The sequence below is a fragment of the Papaver somniferum genome, chromosome 8 (genome assembly GCF_003573695.1).
Source record: "Papaver somniferum cultivar HN1 chromosome 8, ASM357369v1, whole genome shotgun sequence".
Lineage (NCBI taxonomy): Eukaryota > Viridiplantae > Streptophyta > Magnoliopsida > Ranunculales > Papaveraceae > Papaver > Papaver somniferum.
In genome coordinates this window covers 71,599,013-71,609,317 of record NC_039365.1, presented here as the reverse complement: position 1 = coordinate 71,609,317, position 10,305 = coordinate 71,599,013, and positions in this window count along the sequence as shown.

The following is a 10,305-nucleotide window of genomic DNA, read 5'->3' as shown; positions in this document are numbered from 1 at the left end:
TTTGCAGTTAGCACCATTCTCTCTCTCGGCAACAACGGATCCATAGAAATACCATCATCATCAACAAGGGAGCGACATCAAAATCTACAAGGAAAGTTGAAAAAGTTCAAGGTTTACAAGCAACGGAACAAGAAAAGAGTAAATTTCATATCCAAGTAAAGCAACATAAAATGAGCGGAATTATATATACATGTTGAAGACTTATTTACAAGAGCAAAGAAAAATCAAAAGGTGAGAATTATTGAAGTTTATGATTTCGAGACGATATAAGTTGTGAAGAATCAAGCGGTAAAGTACTTTTCCCACGGACATGGTTTGTTTTTATTTTCACTTTGTTTTGTATTTTATTTCTCTTGTCTCAGGAAAAAAAATTGGAAAATTTTAAAAAAATATATGAGACAAGAGAAAAATTTATCATTATTTTTAATAATTATTTAATAAGCCACGGGGAAGGAAAATCTATAAGGAAGTTTCAAGAGACAAGGATTTTGAGGAAGAGAGTTTAAAATTATCAAGGAATTACGAATTCGAGAGTTTATCATCAATAGTTGAAGCCGAAGACGAAGACCGAGAAGATGAAGAGGAGGAGCGAAGACGTTTCTATTGGATGCCGTGAGAGTGGTGTTATCATCATTGCAACGAATGTGAAGGTGAGTAAGTAATCTCATCCTTAATAATATTGGTTGATTTTCTTTCTTAGAGATCGTCAGAAAAATGGTTTTTCAAAATGTTAAAAAAAGTGGGTTTTTAAAATATTTCGGAAGTTGTCCTTCCCACCATTCAACGTGTTGCAGGAATTCTCTCTTCATTCCTACCTGCACACATGTGAGAACCATAAAAGTACGTCTTTTGAGTGCAATTTCATAAAACCCTTTTTGGTGAGGCAGAAGTCGAGGCGAAATGCTTATTGATCGCTTCTCAAACACACATTCTCTCATATGGTGTGGTTATTTCTCACTCAACATTTAAGAATAAGGATATGTTCTTTGGTATTTCTAACTTCTTATTACTAGCATGCAGAAACTCTATGTCCTCATAACTCTTTGGATGCGTGCGACGCTGGAAAACTTTGAAATTGGAGTGGATTTTATTTGATTTGCTCGAGGACTAGCAAAGTCTAAGTGTGGGGGAGTTTGATAGGTGTCTAAAACACCTAATTTACTATGTAGTAGTTTTGCTTTCTTTGCTATTTTTTCTTGTGAATTTTGTATTTTACGTTTGTTTTGAGTGTTTAAGTACTTTGGAGTCACACAGAGGAAAAGAAGAAGAAACCATTCAATTTGAGCCAAAAAGGTAAAAAGGCCATTTCATACGCCTACAATATCGGGAGCTGAGTCAAGTTGAAGGGGCAACCCTGTCAAAGGAGTATTAGAAACAGCCAGCTGATGTTAAGGGGTGGCCACCTGTTATAGGGTATCCACTGGGGTGTCCCCTAGCCCATGTAGTAGGGTGTTCGTTATCCATCCCCTATTTTTACAAAACCATAAAATCAAGAAGAGTAATCTTCTCTCAATCATTTGCATCTCATTCATTCCACCTGAAATGGAGGCAGCAGCTGCTACTGTCAATACTTCCGAGAAATTGAGATCGAGAAATGGAAAAATCGAGAGAAGAAAAGGGGACTAGAAGATCGAATCCGAGAGGAACTGAAGCTGCTTTATTTCTGAGAAATCGAGAAGGAACTAAGGCTGCTGTAAAACTGAGATTTGCTGTTGAAGCTCAATGAGATGGGATCTGTAAATCGAGAAGAAGAAGATGAAATTTCTGTGATGGGTTAGTGGCTGAGAGCAAGATTCAGTTGATGTTGATGAAATACTGGGTTCTGTTGAGGAGCTGATGATGAAATTGAATATGAACAGAATTGAGATGGGTTTTGTCCTGCTACTGAGATGAGGAAACAAGCAGGGATTTGACGCAGTTGTTGATACTGAAATTGAAGATCTGTAATGGGTTCGGTGGTGCTGAGATTATGGTGATATCACAGTAGCAGGAATGAATGGGTTTTTGAAAATCAGTGGTTGAAATTAAAGATGGGTTCGATGTGAATCTGTTGATTATCATGGGTTTGTGGCTGAAGTCAAGAAGAACACACAGAGCAGATGGGTGTGACTGAGATGAAGAAGATTGGTACTGATTTAGGTGAAGTTATGTTGTTGCTAACAAGGGTTTGAGATGAAAAGGGTGAAGAATGAAGCAATAGAATTAATGGGATCTGATGAAGGTGATGTTGTTGGTGTTGCAGTGAGGCTTGCAGTCCTGTTTGCTTGTACGAACTGCAGAAAAGCTCAATTGAAGATTTCGGTTGTGATTGAATAGATGTATGTTAGGATTCTTAACAGGAGAAGACTAAAAATAATGGCCTGAATTTGGCCAGGAAACACCTGAAAATAAACGGAACTCTGCCAGATTTTCTTACTGGCGAGTTAACTCAGAGATTCCCGGATCCAACTCAGTGACTAAGATGTAATCAGACGAGTCAGACCAGCTGAGTTAGTAGCTGACTCTCTTCCTCTTGACCAGTTGACTAACGTTTGACCATATTGACCGTTACTTATAACGGCACCATAACAGAATATTCCGTTACTGGTGGCAGAACTCAGGCTGCCGGCAACACTATTCCGGTTCCGTTTCAGTTAAGATTCCGGTGAACTTAAGGATATTTCCGGCGACCAAAATGTGCAGAATTTTAGAAGACTAGACTTGGAATTTGATATGGAGTTGGGCTTGGATTTGGAAAGAGAAGATGGAAGATGTGAGAAACGCTTGGATTTGGAAGTTGAGTTACAAAGGGAAAGGGATTCTATTCCTAAGAAGAGTTGAAGCAAATTGAAGCCTATAAATAGAGAAGTTCTCTACACAACTTACACACACAACACTTGTGTTTTTGCTTGCTTTCAAAATTCTTCTTTTAATTATTTGTGTGAACTTTAAAAATTCTCCCTTTAATTATTTATGTGAATTTCAAAAACATGAGTAGCTAATTTTCTTATTGATTGAGGATGAATTCCTAATTCTTAACATGTTTTGAGTTTTGTTTTTAAATCTGCTTTGAAGTTTTTCACATGATTATCGTTTGTTTTTACCAATAGGAATGTTTATACATTCATGGTTGATTGATAGATTGTTTAGGTGGCCAACTAAATTGATTTGTTAATTGATCTAAAGCTAGTGAAAGTTAGGGGATAAGTAATCGTTTCTTGACTCTTTACACAAGTAGCAAACACGAGACCTTGCGGAGGGATTCGGTGGAGCAATTGTGTGTGAAAACAACGTTAGCAAGTAGACCTTGAGCTAAGAGTCTAACTACTAATATCAACCTAATAAATTCATAAATCTTAATGCGTTTAACTAAATTACATCTTGAGTGAGCTACTACTAGGTGGTTTGGTGAATAGAATCCGGTAGTCGAGAACTTTTGTATCCGGTGATACTAGGGATTTAGGGGTTTAGCACTGAGCTAGCTGCTTTACCTACGGATGGTGATAATTTGTGACTAATAAAAAGTGGAAAAGAACATAACTTGATTTGTTGTTTTGCAACGAAGAAGGATTCCTTGATCTAATGTCTCTTATTTATTTCAACTTAAACTTTTAGTTTCTTTATTTACTTTCTTTTGTTTTTAAAATGTAAAACCAATCCCCCCTTTTTGTGACAACTAAATAACTAAATCCTCTTGCTCCTCGTGGGAACGAACTTGACTACACTATATTACTTGTTAATTAGGTGGAAAAACATTAATTAATTTGTTGTGGTTACGACATGCATCAACATGCCTTGGCGCGGAGATGTAGCTGACATGGTTGGCATGCTTTGGCGCGGAGATGTGGCTGGCATGGTTTGCCATTGGCACAGTGGTGCGGCTGGCATGGTTGGAATGCTTTGGCGCGGAGATGTGGCTGGCATGGTTTGTCATTGGCACAGTGGTGCGGCTGGCATGCCTTGGCGCGGTAGCATGAGAATTAGGGTTTGGTATGTACGAAGATGATGTCGGTCAATACTAAGGGTTTTGTCGTGGAACATGACACATGTATATAAAAAAAGGTACCCTGGTAATTCTTACGTAGGTATGTTGAATGATTCAATAAATGCACTAGTGGTTGTAGTGACGTCATGTCAGATGTAAGGTTTTACGATTTTAACCCTAAGCTAAAAACCACCATGAACACATATATAAAAAACAAATCTTGATTAAAACTATTGAAAACAAGTAATGTATTGAAGAAATTGAATGAATTTTTGTGAAAATAGAAAATAGGTAGAAGTTGTGTGTGTTAAAGGTAGATAAGAGGAGATTTAGGTTGGATGGAGATAAAGTCGTTTAATAATGTTGTCGTTGTCGTCCATAGTTAGGACAGTTGGATCAACTTGATCCGAGGCTCATCTCATATTGAACCGAGCATCGGCTCAACTAGGTACGGTCGTCCTCTCCAATATCACCAATATACTCTTTTTCCACTGTGAGAAAATGATTCGCTCATCCATGTGCATGGTAATTGAGAAAGTTTAATGGCTCTCATTGGGATTGTTCTTGAGTAGACCTCTGTTAGTATTGGTGGTGAGCCGAGCCCACCAATTACTGCATGAGAGTCGGGTTTTATTTTGTCCAAACTCCCCGTTTTGTATAGGCTGTTCTAAACCGATATGGTTTTGGACGTAATTTAGTGGGTGGTTTTATTCAAATCCTTAGAGTGCTCACAATTTTTTTTTTATTGTAAGCCTCTCGTGGCTTTCTTTAGCATCGCAAAAAGAACACTATTCCAACCTCCGTATTTCATACTCGTTAGTATAATATCCATCCTCCATTGATTTACTCAATAATGATTGTTACTAATATTTTTGTAAGTTTCGTGTTCACCAGCCTAGTAATAAACATGTTGAAAATGTTGGGTTCTAACAACCACACCCAACAATTCGTTTGGCAATATGAGAGGACTTACTCCAATACACTTTCTAGAGAATCAATTAGACAGTCAGACTCAATCTAAAGTAAAGTATATCAAAGAGTTTAATTAATATCTCTAACTCTTAATTCAATCCGCAATCAGCAAATAGAAATCTGCGAGCCCGATTGAATATAAGAGGAGTTACTTGAACGGTACCAAAGACCAATGTTCAAGTGTCAATCAATGTAAATCAACAACCAAAAGTTGGATATTCTAATTTATTGATCTTAACGCACAATCTGTGATATTTCAATTATATAACAAAATATAATGCGGAAAAGAAATAAAACAGATACCAGAATTTTGTTAACGGGGAAACTGCAAATGCAGAAAAACTCCAGGACCTAGTCCAGATTGAACACCACACGGTATTAAGCCGCTACAGACTCTAGCCTACTACCAATTAACTTCGGATTGAACTGTAGTTGAACCCTAATCAATATCACACTGATTCAAGGTACAGTTGTGTTCCTTATGTCTCTGATCCCAGGAGGATACTACGCACTTGATTCCCTTAGTTGATCTCACCCACAACCAAGAGTTGATATGACCCAAAGTCGAAAACTTGATAAACAAATCTGTCTCACACAGAAAAGTCTATAAATTGAAATTTTTTGTCTCCCACATAAATACCCAAGAGTTTTTGTTCCATATTTTGGTCAATCAAGGTGAACAATAACCAATTGATATATCGGACTTATATTCCCGAAAAACAGCCTAGTATTATCAATTACCTCACAATAATCTTAATCGACTAGTGAAACAAGATATTGTGGAATCACAAACAATGAGACGAAGATGTTTGTGATTACTTTTATCTTTCCTATCGGAGAAATTAATCTCGAGTCAATTATCTCAATTGTACTCAATACAATGGAATCGGGCAAGATCAGAACACGCAACTATAAAAAAAATAGTTGGGTCTGGCTTCACAATCCCAATGAAGTCTTTGAAGTCATTAACCTACAGGGTCTCAATAGAAACCTAAGGTTAAAGGAGAATAGACTCTAGTTATGCAACTAGTAACACACAGGAGGTGTGGGGATTAGATTTCCCAGTTGCTAGAGTTCTCCTTTATATAGTTTTTAAATCAGGGTTTGCAATCCAAGTTACCTTGGTAACAAAGCATTCAATATTTACGTTAAATGAAAAAACTGATTCAACCAAGCTAATATCTTTCAACCGTTAGATCGAACTTAGCTTGTTACACACAAATAAAATGTACCCTCATTTAGGTTTATGTAACAGTATCTAAACGTGTACACCATGTTGGTTCACAAATAGTTAACCGAGGTTAGCCATATGATTACTCTCATATCAACCTTATTCATATTAACCATAACTAGTTCAAATGACTCAAATTAAACTAGTGAAAGAGTTGTTCAATTGCTATATTCTCATAGAATTATACAAGAACACAATTGAAGCAAAATCAGTTTGATTCACTCAAATCAATTATGAACATTATAGCCACGGTTTGCAAAGATTTCATTCCTTATTATATAAATGTTTATGTTCATGTTTAAAACCGATTTTAGAACTTTAACCTTCAAGTATGCAAACGGGTACGCATACTTGAAATACCCGGACTAAGATTGAGTTATGCCAGTACGCAAACTTCAAATTCCAACAGAAATTATCGGACATGAACCTGTACGCCAGTACGCAAATGGGTACGCATACTTAGGTTCCCAGATTTCTCAAACCAACAGGTACGCAAACGGGTGCGCATACTATGGTTCCCTGACATGGATAACATATGTGCAAGAGTGCACAACATGACATATCCAATCATGACAATACCCGTTTTCACACACTATTAGTATCAAAGCAATTTTCAAGTTATTGAAATAATTATTACGAAACATTCCAAGACAACACCAAATGATTGTATCACTTACTCGGTAATTTTCACATGATATAAGATGAACTTGGTCGAAGTGAAATCTTGCCAACACGTATTTCGAGAAATATGTAAGCGAGTTAAACTCAGTTCGAAATCTCAAATGTGTATATAGAAAACTATATCGTAATACGACTTATGTCTCAATATAGGAGATAAAGTAGAAATAGACTTTCCAAGTGATAGAAGAGTTTAAGTTTCCACATACCTTTTATCGATGAAGTTCCACAAGCTCCCCTTAGTATTTCTTAGTCTTTAAATGATGAACGCCGTGAAAACTAAGCTCAACTACACAATCTATGTCCTAATCCGATACATCTATGAATAGGCTAGAAATCAAGACTTATAGTTTTGATCACTAACACTGACAAACATGCTTGAGATAGCAACGCATGCGAGTTCGACCGAGCAGTGCTCTAACACATGTAAACACAACTGGCACAAGATGATTAACTGAGTAGTTACAATCATAGGTAATTGACATAAAACTGAAAAAGGTAGTAAAACAGAAATAACAACAAGAATATGAGGAATATATACGGAAGAGAGATAGAGATGGAATATAATGAGAATGAGTTGGAATACTAAAAGCTGGGGGATTTTTTCAAGTCCTTAAGAAAAAGGCAACCATAACTGCCTAATAAACAAAATAATATGATAATACGATCATAAGACACTGGCATGCTCATGTAAAACAACAAGGAATAACGACATCATATTTATGAGAAGTTGAAGAGTTTAAGGTTTACAAGCAACAAGGAATAATAAAAGTGTATACCCAGAGTGAAAATAAAGTGATATATATATATATATATATATATATTGTTATGCGACCAAAAAAATATTAAAGTTGTGAACAACCAAGTGCTAATGTTCCTTATCAAGGCCATGAAGAATAAGATATCCGTAAAGAAGTTTCGAAATAACAAGTAATTGAAGAAGATAATACAAATTGTCAAAATTTACGTTGTTTAGAAATTTATCATCAGGAGTTGAAGCCAAAGATGAAGATGTTTTTATAAGACGATGTGAGAGTGATGTTGAATGTAGATCGAATGAAAGGGTAAGTGAGAATTCTAATCCTCACATCTGATTGATTTTTTTCTTTGAGATTATTAGATCATCGCTCGGTTGAACTCACAAGTTTTGTTATCTCAAGCTTGTTGTCAATATTAGAAAAAACTATATCTTGTTCTCTAGTTTAATAAAGGTAAGTCTCTGGCTAGGATTAGAGTATGGTAGTTGAGTATCGACATAACTGAATAAACCTCGAATATTGAAGACTGAAGAACAAACGAATACGTTTACGATAACTACATCAACAAAGAAGTATGTGAAGACTGACACATTCTATTTACTCCTGAAATTTACCATTCTATCTTATTATACTATGTCATATGAGTTTAGTAGATTTAATATTGCAAATAAGAAATTTTGATTTCAATATTGTCTTGGATATACTCTCGAAATATGATTCAAGCAATAAATATTCATAGATCCTTAGCAATCTTAGTTAGAACAATTTATTGTTCACAAACTATTTTTGTTTCAAGTTGATCATTCGGAAATTACCCAAGCAATAATGTACATTGTCTATGGTTGTTGGTAATGTTTCGAATTAATTGTGAGAGAAAGAACTGTTTGGTGTATGGTAAACATACATGTATGTAAAACCTAAGTCAATTTAAATTTGGCAGACGGTAGAGGTTTGTAAACCCGGATTTCAAACCACGTACATCAGAGTTACGAAAACAGAGGTAGGTTCGCAAATCCGGTTTGCAAACCCCTACTATCTGACTTTCACGAACTGCCAAGGTTTACAAATCCTTGTGGCCCGACTTTAGAACTGCCAAGGTTAGCAACCCTTGTGCCCTGACTTTGCGAATTGTCAGAGGTTTGCAAACCCGGTTTGCGAACCTAACGAGTTCCAGTATTATCATAAGTATATATGACTATGTTCCCTTTTGATACAACTCTCGTAGACACTTCTAAGACAACTTTATTTACTAAATCTTTGTGTTTGTGGATCATTGAATAAGTTTCGAGTGTTATTGAACACCCCTATGTGCTTTTAAGTTCAAAGGCTACTTAGTCATTATGAACCATCATTCTGCACGGTTTCAGGACCCTGGACCATAGTGTATATTCTTTTCTATAATTTAAAGGCAGACTTCTCACATGCTTACATGAATTCTTGTTAAGAATTTCATCTAAACTGAAAAAGTGTTTGATTGGATCTCAAGCTATCTTAGCTTGAATTCAAAGCTACCTGGAAATCTATAAATAGAGAAACTCTTGCAACTGGATTTCTAATAACTGGCCTTGTTGTGCCCTAATTTCTAAGCTAGATTCAACTTTTAAACCATAGGTTTCCTCTGAGAAACATAATTAGATAACGACTTTGAAGACTTCACTTAGTGATTCGTGAAACCCGCTCATACTATCCTTTACCTGATAGTTCGTGTATATGAATCTTGTTCTTATTTATCTTAGAGGTGTTTGTAATCTTGGATCAGGAGCGAGATAGATATAAACCACAAAGTTTTCTTCGTCTCAGACTTTGTGATTCCCCAATATAGATATCCAAACTCTTTTTTAACTTGTTTGGATTGTTCTTGAGAGGTGGTTATTAATCTAGGCTTCTCAGCTAAATGAGTGTATGTATTCCAGATTCTTGAGGTTTGATGGACTTTGTCTACAATAAATGGATTTACAAACTTAGATTGAAACATATCAAAAGGGAAATCAAATAGGATTGTTTATTAGAGGTAGATCAGGTATCAAAAGTCTTCACTGAGGTTGAAGCAACTCTTAGGTTGTAAATGATGTTTTTTTTTATGGGAATCACATTTCAATTCATTCAAATCAAAATAGTGATTACATGATTGCTTAAAAGATTATCGAAAACACCAAAATACAAGATAATCAAAACCCAAATACAAATGACGACACCAATTACAAATACATCGCGAAGAGAAAGAGCCATGAACAACAAAGATATCTAATTTTTGTACTAATAGTAATGATTAATGATGGTGTTAACCGGAATCAACTCCGCCCATTTAAAATAATTATCTTCTTCAATAAGAGATGTTCCAAATGAAATGGAATATTTTTCCAAAAATCTTGTAAAACCAAACGAATCTGGATGTCCTAAATCCCTCTTGTTGAAGATGAATCCAAAGCGAACCCGAGCAGAATCATTGGTGTTCTTGATTCAGATACGACTAAACTGATCTTGGATATTGATTTTTGAGATCGTCCAAGAACTCTTCCACACAATCATCTACACGAACCTTTGGTCTATACATGGTGATTGTGGAAGAGAAAGAGAGACTCTGTATATATACAATCTTGTTCAAGGGTTTTTTCTTTGACCTACTTGTGATAGTATTAGGTTTTGTCCATACAGGTTTCCGCACGAAAAAGTTGGTGGCTACTTGGTACCTCTCCTTTTTA